This window comes from Simochromis diagramma, unplaced genomic scaffold, assembly GCF_900408965.1.
Source record: "Simochromis diagramma unplaced genomic scaffold, fSimDia1.1 OVJJ01000338.1, whole genome shotgun sequence".
Classification (NCBI taxonomy): domain Eukaryota; kingdom Metazoa; phylum Chordata; class Actinopteri; order Cichliformes; family Cichlidae; genus Simochromis; species Simochromis diagramma.
In genome coordinates this window covers 141091-153500 of record NW_024387088.1, presented here as the reverse complement: position 1 = coordinate 153500, position 12410 = coordinate 141091, and the positions used below count along the sequence as shown (strand labels likewise).

Here is a 12410-nt window from a genome sequence, read left to right as displayed (position 1 = left end):
GCCTCTTTGTCGGAAACCTGTAGGAAGTGTCAGCAGGTGTCAGACATGGCGTGCTCCTTCCTTGAAGAGCCAGTAGATGTTGAAGCCCAAATTCTCCGCAGAGCTCTCCGCCGGGAGAGAGTGATTAGAGCGCGTTCGGACATTTTATCATTTCCTGATGATTTCCTGTGTGAACGTTACCGTTTTTCAGCACAATCTATAATTTATTTGAATAACATCCTCAGGCCTAATATTGCTCATGTGACACATCGCGGACATTCTCTCAGTTCTGTACATATTATTTGTATTGCACTTCGGTTTTTTGCAAACGGGAGCTTTCTGTATAATATTGGTGACGCTGAGCACGTTTCCAAGGCTACCGTCTGTCGGGCAGTCAGGAATGTTACAGTTGCACTGAAACGTCTCCTGTACTCGTTTGTGGTGTTCCCCGGTCATAGACCCACAAGATTTATCAAAGAGGGATGCCACAAAATTGCAGGTATCAGGATGAACGAAACTTAATTCATGATGTGGTGATACTTGAACTACTACTTAAATGTTACATTTATGTTCAGGGTTCCCAGGTGTGATTGGCTGTATAGATGGCACTCACATTCCAATCATTGCTCCTTCAGTAAATGAAGGAGACTATGTGAACAGGAAGTCTTTCCACAGCATTAATGTACAGGTACATAGTTCCCTGTAGCATTTCAAACTAACAAACTATTTCATTATAGTAATGGATGCTAATTTGTGTTCTCTGCACTGTGAAGATCATATGTGATGCTGCCAACATTATCACAAATGTGGAAGCCAAGTGGCCAGGCTCTGTTCATGACTCACGAATTTTTCGTGAATGTACACTGAGCACAAAATTTGGACATGGTGAGTTGAAAATACTTTAAAATATATAAAGACCAATTGCTTCAGGGACATTTGACCTGAAGTGTATCCTTCTGTCTTAGGAGAGTTCACTGGCTACTTGCTTGGTGATAGGGGGTATCCATGTTTACCCTATTTGCTTACCCCTTACCCTGACCCTGAACCGGGCCCACAGCAGCGATATAATCTGGCTCATTGCAGGACAAGAGCCAGAGTTGAAATGACTATCGGAATGCTCAAGGCCCGGTTCCAGTGCCTTCAAAGACTCAGGGTCACCCCAGAAAGGGCATGTGACATTATTGTGGCATGTGTGATTCTTCACAACATTGCCACAATTAGAGGAGAACACTGTCCTTCTGAACCAAACATCAGCAGTGATCCAAACCATGAACATCCTGACCCTCCCACGGACATACAAGATGGAAGAGCAGTCAGAGACACCATATGTCACAATCATTTCCTTTGACCCATCACCTCAACATGTTGAAAGAAGAATAAACAGATTTTCTGTTCAACTGGCTTTATTGGTCGCCTGTATTTCCTGTACACAAAGTATTAATAAGTATATTATTATGTTGTTCAAACACTGAAATAATTCGTCCATCTCTGACCACTTCACCCACCCTTAACTGATGTTCCAGTAGTAAAATCTCAATCGTGGTCTTTTGGATCTGCTGCTTGAAGTGTTCCATTTCCAAGTCACATTTTTTTATTTTCTTGATCAAATAGGTCTTGTACAGCTGCTTTACAGGGAGCTATTGAAACACAGAAAGTAGCATTGACATTCATAGTACATGCCTACTTAGGTTGGTTGTAAATCAGTGCTGAACATCTTACTGAGGAAAGGTTTGTTGGAGAAGTGGCTGGACCCTCTTCCTCTGCATTTCCATCATCACTCTGTTAGAGACATAGAAAGTCCATGGTTTTATTATAGTACCACATTTTATTCAATTGTTATATTTTCCATTGTAAGATGTAAACCTCATAAAGTGTCTCTGTTGCTTCCTCCTCTGTAACAGCTGTCACTGTTTCTTCATTATTTTCCTGCAGTAAAGAAATTAACAACATTGCTGTTCTACTGCAAACTCATATAATCTGTGGAGTATTAAGAGTACTCACAACTGCATGTTGGTCTGGCTCAACAGGAGGCTGCACCAGATGCAGTACACCATCACCATCAACTGATAGAATATGAGGTTTATACAGGTCACTTATAACTTACAAGGGACCAAATGGCAATTAACAAACATATAGCAATCACTTTACACTTCATTGTCATTATGCTCTCAAAGACAGCCAAGACAAGGGAAGGCAAAATCAGTAGGAAAATAACTTCATTACAAAATAATTCATTATGGTAAAGAGTTTATCAAATGAATGAGTAGCACTGCAAAGGTGACTGTGAAGAAAGGATGTATGCACATCATGTATTATTTTGAATTTACCTCTTATGTAGGCACTATGTAGGATGTCCCCGCAGAGATGCCTTCGGCCACAGGGCGCCCACTGTTTTGGCTGAGGGCCAACTGCTCAGCCTCTGTGAGTGGTGGTGGTGGAGGACCCCCACCTGTTTTTCGGGCCTCCGCTTTTTTTCTGTTGGCTATAACAGGTCGCATATCAGCATACAGAGTAAGCAAATATGTACTTGTAATGTGCTCAGATAATTTCAATAAGTGCTTACAGAAAGAAAATTAATGTAGCCTCTAACTGCAATTGATTTACATCGGACAAACAGACCAAGCACTATGGCTCATAATACAATTACACCTTACCTGTTTGGACTATATTTTTATATTTCATTTTTACTTGCTGCCAGGAACGTTTGGGGCCTGTTGGGTTGCACCTGCGCTCACATCACATCACAAAATAAAATGTATGAAATAAAAAATAAAATAAAATATAATAAAATAACGTGTTAAATGGGTGGAAATCCCTAGATCAATGTTTAAATTAACACTCACACATTGACTCTGTTGGCTATGTTTTGCCATGCATGCTCCCTTTCTTTTGCAGCTGAGGCTGTGTTACTTTTTTTCCGCAAGCTTTGCATGTTATCGGCATATACTGCCATCAGAATTTCGGCCTCAAGCGCTGTAAAATACATTGACCGCGCCTTCTTTCCCTCCGTCTCCATGGTGACTCGCTTAATCTGTGCTCCACTAATCAGGGCTTTATGTATCCTCGTGCGCGCGCTTAACTTGGGGTTAATAAAGCAACTCCGCGTTGACTGAACTACTTGTTATCAGCCTTTCTGAATCCGAATATTCCGAGTTGGACAGTTCGGGGTTACTCAACCCTGAGTATCGTTTTTCACTCTGAGTTTTCTAAACCGGCTTCCTGAAACAGACCCCTGGAGACAGAAGTGACATAAAATAAAAAGTGGTTAATGTCTTAATGAAAAAACATGGGATAACTCAAGAAACACATAGTTTAACACAGGAGTACACATATTTGAAAGGTTTTATGGAAAATTATAATTCACTGAAGGCAGAGAAAGAGACTAAACAACCAACACAAACCTCTGTAGAGAAGTGTGAGAAGCTGACATCAATGTTTCTAAGAAAGAAGCTTTACAGGAAAACATGATAAACTAGAATTTGAGACTAAACAACCAGACAATCTAATCAGAAAAATGCTGTGCTTTTAATGAGCAGCTTTGACAGCGACCAATCAAACACCAGCAGCTTCATGCTGACAAACTCATTCTTCAATCAACTGCGTTTCAGTCACCTTTTGTGAGAATTCAGACTTTAACATGTTGTGTTTAAAGCTGCTCTCTTTGATTAAATATCAAAGAGAGCAGCCTCTGTCAGTGCGCTCCCAGGGTGGCTGTGGCTACAATGTAGCTGCCATCATCAGTGTGTGAATGTGTGTGTGAATGGGTGGATGACTGGATGTGTAAAGCTCCACACTCTTTAGAGTTAATTAAATCAACATTTTTGAAATAGTTAAAATATTTAACACCGTGCCAGAGTTCATGTTTTAACTTGCAAAACAGAGTTAAAATAACACTTTAGAGACTGCTGAGACTCTGACATACAATTTTTAACCTTCTGGTGAGTGTTGGCTTCACTGAAAAGTGTTAAAATTAAATTCTGAGAAAGAATTACACTATGCATCTCTCCTCGGTATGTACAACTCTTAATGCATATAGATTGTTAAATCCTCCCAATTCTTTTAATCTTTGGGCTGAAGGAAGGACAATACTCAGTGTATAAATGCTCAATCAACAATCATTTTATTCCATACAATTCAGCACTTTATGAGCATAAACCATCCGGAGGGGAGATGACCGCGGGAGGGTGTCCACCTGATCTCGAAGTGTCTGAGCGTTCCTCAGATTCTTATAGCTTCAGTCCCCCCTCCACCTAGTCATAAAACCTAAACATCCACATTCTTTCTCTCTCAGTGAGCCTAAATTATGACCTTGGCTTCCTGTGCAGTATGTTCTGTTCTTTTCTAATCAGACAAATAAGGTGATGACTCTCTGAAAACAGTATTTCTTATAGTTTAATAACTGTAATAGTTATCACCTCTTCAGGAGAATAATGCAAACTAAAACTACATAATGATTTCACAATCTTTAATTAGGGGTCTAACATGGCATAAGCTAATATAATAATCTCACAAGATGGTTATCAAAAGACAGACATGTCTTCTTCCACTGCACTGCAATAACAAGTCCAGCTTTATATTATCTTGGTACAAATTAAACACAAAATGTGCTTTGAAAAGTTCATCAAATGGCCCGACTGAGTGGCTCGCCTGACATGGAATGAGATGCTTATCCATGGTGATGTAAAAGGTGTCAGTCTTGCTCTTCTGATGCCCAACAGTGAGGGGGTATGGTTGCTGACCTTGATTGCAGAGATGCTCTTCCAGACTGCAGCATGACTGGGGTTAACATAAGGAAACTAAAAATTATTCACAGAAATAATGTCTAAATACAGAAAAAAAAAAACTGTAGAAAAGATTCAAAGACTTTCATATTATTGAAATTTCGTGATAAATCACAACCTTATGAAAGACTAGAAGTCTGTGACTTGCATCACTTGCCCTGAGTTTTGGAGACCTTTGTCCTTCTGGTGGTGGTGGAAGGAGATGTAACAACAACAACAGCAATGCCATTTCATGTTCAAAGGCTGAAGATGAAAAGACACAAAATCAATACCATTTCATCAAATGTACTGATCTGTTTTACAATGAAAACCAAGTTATCAAAAAGTAGACACACTTTTAGAGACACTCAAGAAATAAAAACTCTATCGGATTACTAGTTCTGGATCATCATATGAGCAAAACAGACAATTCTTTGTTTGACATTCAAAACTAGAAAAAGTGGACAAATATTTAATTTGTCTTAATTGTATGAATTTAAATGTAAAAAAAAAAACACAGAAACAAATTAATATTTGCCCCTGAATGCAGCTTTAACCTTTAATATACAAAAAAATACAACTCACTGGTAGAATCATCTTGATGATTTTCTGGATGACCTTCTGCTGACTGAACCAAGCGAAGCAACTCTGATGTTGAAGTGAGCTTCTTAGCCTCTTTTATAGCTATGAGTACTCCGGGAGAGTAGAAAAGCACTATATAAGAATCAGTCCATTTACCATTTACCAAGAATGTATTCCATTTCTGAAGCAACCTGGAGGATGTGTCGTCATTGAACAGGAGAGTGAAGTCTTGCTCCGTCTTTAAGAAAGAAAATTGTATTTGAAACAACTGCTAGCTCCAAATTCCAAAGCATTTTAAAAAATGAATTCTAACTTACCAGTCCTTTTGTATCCAGGAATCTTAGAAAAGTGGATAGAATACCAACGCTTCTGCTTGGGTCATTAACAAGCCGCTGATGGTGCTAAAAGGTCTCTTTCATCTTCTGGAAAATCACAAAATTGTCTGTAGTATGGTTAAGCAAAGACATGGCCTCCCTGCAAGCATCCCCATCAAGCATGTGTATAACATTCACAATCCTTTGGAGATTTGGGCCACCTGAAGAACTGTCTCTCAACCTGTTAGGTGGTGTTGGAGGTCCATGACGAATCTTTCTTTGGACAGTTTTCAAATGCCAAGAAATGTATCCTGTACCACTTGCTGCATCATAGAAGTGCTCCTGGTTACGTGAAAACACGAAGTATTTTGTCAGATTTAGCTCATAACAAAATATCAGATATTTTTTATGTCCATCATTAAATAATTTTCTGTTGAATAAATAAATATTGACTATTACATAGCCTTTGTCTGCATATGGATCTTTGAGCGAGGGGAACAGCATCACAATGCCCAAAGCATACTCCTCTCTGATTGCTTTTGGGAGAAGGTGTCTGTCAGTTTTGGCCGGCGGTCATAGGTTCTGTCCAATAATATGATGCGAGACTGGAGTAAAATACATCCATGGATTGGCACTTTATTAAAGAAGGCGCATGATAACAGCACAAAATACTAACTACAACTAAACAAAATGGCTTCCTTTTATACTCTACCTTTTCAGGTGAGCATCCGGAATAGCCCAAGTATGGGGTTAACTAACCAACATGAAAACATAACCCTCCACACAAACAAACATACAATAACATTAAAGCACATAACAAACATATACATATTCCCAACACGTACTATAAACAAACCAATAACATAAGCTTCACCCATTACTATACAAATTAAAACCCTCTTTAACCATACTCCCTAACCTGGCACACTGGTCTGCTCCAAGAGCTCTTAAGCAGGTGATTGAGCCACTTTCAGTCTTTTGCTCCACATCCTGCAAGAAGCAACCAGGACAGGTGAGTACCTTTACAAGTTCTCATTTCACATATATTTAGGTTATTGACAAATGATTAACTGCAAGCAGCTCTAACTTTGGCTCTTCTCTGACGTAAAAATATTAGTTGGTAGTGATGGGCAGATGAAGCTTCATGAAGCACTGAAGCTTTTCATCCAATTGCTTCACCCCAGCGCAAAGCTTCTTGAAGCTTCATTTGCTCTAGTAGGACACCTACTGGATGTAAAAATATTAGTTGGCATTAATTTGAAGAGTGTGGCCTTTTGCACACAGCCTGTAAATGTCAACAACAAAAGGAGTGTGTAAAACATGTATATTGTAGTGATGGCAGTACACTGTGTATATTTATACTGGCAGTATGGAAAATGATTATTTGGAAATGCTTAAAATGGAAATGATCATTTACTGTGAGGTGAGGTGTGGTTGGGGTGTGGACAGTGATTGTGCTTTTGTAACGTTGAGGTATGGACAGCTACACACTGAGGCTTTGAGCCTCAGTCCTGCCTGTTCACATTTTATTCTGTAAAAACTAAATTTTCACTGCTTTTATGACCTTTTTAGTGGGGAGAACATAGCTAGGATTTAATGATTTAACAAATCTTTTGAATCCTTTGTCCTCCACAATGCTAAATGGCTGGGAGTCCTCAATCACCATGCTAACCAGGTCTTCATCTATTTCAGATTGTTCTCCTGAGGAAAGACAATAAAGACAAAGCACAAATATAAATATCACACACGTAACTTATTGCATTGTATAATATTGTTATATCATTTAGTAACATTACTGCATGCTATATTATCATTGCATTTGATGGCTCACCTGGTCTTGCTCCACAATTGGTGTTCCCCTTATTCTCATGCAAAGCTCTGTAGTGCCTAAGCATGGATGAGGTGTTGTTGTTATATCCCAGCTCCCTGGCACATAGCAAACACTTCATCTTGTACAAAAGTAACGACAGCTTAACATAAATTGTATTGCTGATCAAAGGGTCAAACATCCTTGGTCAGGAAGAGGGTAGCCTCCCCCTCACCCTAGATGGTTCATCCTAGATAATACGGTGAAGAAGTCCTGCAGTTCATCTAAACAAAGAGCACTTAGACTAGAACAGACGCAACTACGTTAATCCTACCATAAAACAATAAGACACGGTATGACCTCTCATGCTCCCAAAGTGCTGTCTAATACACACAAAGTTTGCAGACTATCAAGGATCAAAACCTCTACCAATCTACAACTAATTACAAAACTCTAAGCATAAATGACAATCAACAATACAAACCTAACAGCTCCATTCTCTCCTGACTTTCTCTCCTCACTCTCATAAACTTCCAAAGCGCCTCTTCTTTCTCAGGAGACTGAAAAGATTCGGCATGAGCCCCCGCATCCTCAGGACCTTCTATCACTGTGCCATTGAGAGCATCCTCACTGGATGCATCACCACCTGGTATGGCAACAGCACCGCCTACAACTGCAAAGCTCTCCAGCGAGTAGTGCGGTGCTCTGAACGGATAATTGGAGGTGAGCTTCCCTCCCTCCAAGACATCTACAGGAAGCGGTGCCTGAGGAAAGCGGGGAGGATCATCAAGGACTCCAGTCACCCCAGCCATAAACTGTTCAGACTGCTTCCATCAGGAAGGAGGTTCTGCAGCATCCGGTCCCGTACCAGCAGACTGAGAGACAGCTTCTTCCACCAGGCCATCAGACTGCTGAACACGTCATAGACACCTCAGCTTCACTACTGGAACTTCAACATTATGCACTCCACACTGTATATAAATGCCACTTGTTTTGCACATATTCAACTCTGTATATTTTATATATTTTATTATTATTATTATTATTATTATTGTTTTGTTTTTTTTACTATTTAATTTGTAAAAATGTGTATACACACAAGAAAATATTTAGTATACACATCCAGAAATGCATACACTATTATATATTGTACATATATTTATTAGTTTCAGGTCGGCCATTGTATTTTGCTCGTTTGTGTTGTTGTGTTTGCACATCTCTGTTGCTTGTGGGGCTCGCACACAAGAATTTCACTCGCATGTGCTGTGCCAGTGTGCCTGCACATGTGATGTGACAATAAAAGTGATTTGATTTGATTTGAAACTGTCTCCAAACTCTCACTAACCGCAACTCTCCATCAAACACCTACATTTTTGAATGAAGTCTGAGGGGTGTATATCGCTGTCATATCTCGCGGCAAAGTTCGAACCACTTCATGAACCAGTCACGTGGTGCAGCGAGGCTTCAGACGTCATCATTTTCAGCTCCTCCCATAAATGAAGCAAGCCTCGATACGCGCATCGCGGAAACGCCCCCTCCATTACTCGACACAAGCTTCGAAGCCTCGATACAGAACGTCACATCACTATTAGTTGGTAGTGATGGCCAAATGAAGCTTTCCGAAGCACTGAAGCTTGTATTGAAAAATGGTTCATTACTCGAAGCTTTTCAACACAGTCCTCTCCGGTGACATCTGGTGGCGAAAATTTTGAAGAGCAGCTTGAATCTTCAAAATAAAACGGACTGCTCAATCATCACTGCTCACTCAAGAGTGGAGTCCTCTCTGATATTGGGCCACCGTTCCGTTGCTTTGAACATGTAATTGGTTTTGTTTTCTCGATTGGGGGCTGAAAAAATGTAATGCGTGTTTGCGTAATACATTTTGATCAATAAACTTTCCCTATTTAAACATGCACTATGGTGTGGCCTTTCTTTGCTCATAACTCCTTGATGTTGGTAAATACAATAAGTGAGCAATATATACATTATACATATGATAACGCACAGCACATTATGGAGTATGCCCCTGCTGTGGAGTCCTGCCTCCATCTACTTGTCATTTAATCACTGGACAGCTGGACAGGTTCATACAGAATATTAGATGAGGCCAATTGTCCTATACATATTTTTGACCTAGGGGTGGGATTGATTGTGAACTGGAAAGGGAAAATGCTTAGTTGAGTACGGCTGCATCGTTACTGATTTGTAGAATCATTTTGATTCGATACAGGATCCGATTCAATTTGATTGAAATCTGGAAAGTTTTGCCTCAGTCAGAAATATTACAATTCTGATCATGTATCAGTATATATCCATAATTTCGTATTTATTAAAAGAAAGCTGACACATGTGAGACTTAATTAGAGATGTAAACAGAGAGTTATGAAACCTGCAGCTGCAGAAGCCAGCGAAAAAAAGAGGCAAACACAGCGCGGACCCGACGACACATCAAAATCTGATTCTGACGCGTCGGGTCCGCGCTCTGTGTTCTCGTTTGTATGCAGAATCCGTAAACCTGCTCCCAGTTACTGTTTTAGCTGTATGGTGTTTGACGACATGTTGTGAGGTTTAACCTGAGATGCTGGCATTTCAGGCATAATAACGTTAATTTACAAATCGACACAGGATTGTAATGAATCAATATCACTTTATTCAATTTAGCATGGATTGTAATCAGAAAGGCGATAATCAAAACCCACCCCTAATCAAGAACTTGCAAAGTAAAAACATGATCTATGTCAGGTAGCCCTTTTGTTATTTACATTTAAAAAGAGGATTAGTGTTACTGTGCGCTGGCTGAGTCTGTTTCTTTTCTTAGAAATAGTTTCTCCTGCCCTGGAGAAAATCCACTTGCATGGAACAGAAGAGGCTGGAGTGCAGGAACCACACTGCAAGCTGGTAGATATGCAGGTATTCCTGGGTCCTGCAGACTATCACCTAAAAACAATAAACAAAATGATTTTCTAAACTGTGTAGCAATGTAATGTACGTATAGTGTCAAATACATTTTTGTAGTCTTCATCAGCTTTAATTCACATGGAAGTGTTCCTAAAGTCATATGCTGTAATGGCATTTCCATTATGAAAACATGATTTTGGACATTTCAGGTTTTTCACTTCGGCAGATAAAATGGATTGAGCAAAATCAACTCAAATTAAAGCTGCAAGCAGCGTTATGAGGGCCCTCGCACCCCCAGCGCGTCGAGCCACGCCCAACACCTACAACCAGCACGTCCGCTCTGATGTCACATTGATGGAATTTATGCATTTAACCACCAGCTAACAATTCATCTCATTCAATCATGATTAGTTAGTCGTCCCACTAGGTGGCGCTCGAACCATTACTTACAAATAGCGTAACAAACCTTTCCAAGCTCGAGTCTAATCATGCCTGCGAACTTTGGGAGAGACTGGACATTGTGTTTTTGAGTGACAGCAGATTACTGCTTTTTGGCGAGTGATTGAAACCACGTGCCGCCATTACCACACCGTTTCCCTGAATGTAAAAAGCTTCGCAATTTAATATCACAAAGGTCTTTAGATTCGACACACAAGAGATCGCGTCAATATGATGAAATCCCTTGGAGGAGTTCGTAAAAGTATGAGGCCTGAAAAGAGGGGAAAATGTTGCCAAAATTACACATTAATTTTAAAATGGCTGACTTCCTGTTGGATTTGGGATATTGCTCCAAGAGACTTTTTTTGTACATCTTGACATCTTCCATAAGCTTACCAGGTTTCAGACTCATAGATAAAACACAGAGCAGGGGCTGATGTTTTGAAATTTTGTAGGGGGCGCTGTGGAGCCATTTTGCACTATTCAAGGAAAATGATATCATAACAACAAAGCCTTCTTCACATTGGAGGGGTGCGCTAACTTTCAAGACTTCTTAAACTTTCCAAGCCCCTCAAAAGCCACTTCAGCTTTCATGGTGAACAGTGTTGCCAACAGGGTGCGCCGTTCAAAGTCACAATTTTTGCACTGAAGCATCATGAGGGACTGATGGTGATATTCACCGCTTTTGAGGTGGCCATGATGAACCTGTGAAAATCAGTACAACAAAATGAAAGACATGATATTTCCTGTTGCCACTAGTTGGCGCTCTGCGTATTGCTGACAATGGGCACATCAATCTGTTCAGGGCGGGTCTGACATCATTCCTGTAAAGTCTGGTACTGATCAGACTGGATTTCATTGAGTTATACTAATTTGTTTCTTCATGGCGAGACATCAAAGTTCGCCATGCTTCTGGGGTCACACCCTTTCGCGAAAACTCAGTTTTCACTGTAACCCAAGACCAACTCCTTAAGGCTTTCCTGGAGAAATTTGAGGCTGCAGATGTCACCCATCACAATACTGTACCCCAAAGTGTAAAACATGACATTTCCTGTTCCCACTAGGTGGCGCTGTCCTTGATGTCAAATATGGCAGTTGAAATATGTTCAGGGCTGGAGCCTTATCATATGTGTGCTCTTTGGTCCAGATCGGACAATGTATGAGGGAATGAGAGGCAATAAGATTTTCATGGCGAGTTATCGAAATTCGCCGTGGCGCCACCGCCATATGGAGTGCCAGGACTGCCATAATGCATTAATTAAATACACCATTAAATAATTAATTAAATGTGTCAATAATTAATTAAATGTGTCAATAATTAATTAAAATGTGAAATACATAAATAATTACATGTGTCATAACTATTTATTCAATTAATTAATTCCAATTTTAATTAATTATTGACACATTTAATTAATTATTTAATGGTGTATTTAATTAATGCATTATGGCAGTCCTGGCACTCCATACCGCCACACCATATCACAAAAACTCAAAAACTCCGCAATTTAACATCGCCCAGGTGTGTAGTTGGCACTGACCAAATATGAAGCTTATACGACCAATTTCCAAGGAGGAGTTCGAAAAAGTTCGAGGCATGGAAATGGCAAAATTAGAGCCAAAATGTCACCT

At 39.9% G+C, this 12410-nt stretch overlaps 1 protein-coding gene and 1 long non-coding RNA gene across 2 annotated transcripts in view; both read right to left on the bottom strand.

The window, feature by feature from the left end:
- LOC120742701 (GTPase IMAP family member 8-like) overlaps positions 1 to 12410 on the bottom strand; it is a 33657-nt gene that overhangs the window by 6110 nt on the left and 15137 nt on the right.
- On the bottom strand, positions 4458 to 5896 carry LOC120742713. Its single transcript, XR_005697934.1, has 3 exons — positions 5639 to 5896; positions 5325 to 5559; positions 4458 to 5003 (listed from the first exon to the last, which is right to left on the bottom strand). It is a non-coding gene; the product is annotated as an uncharacterized LOC120742713 (long non-coding RNA).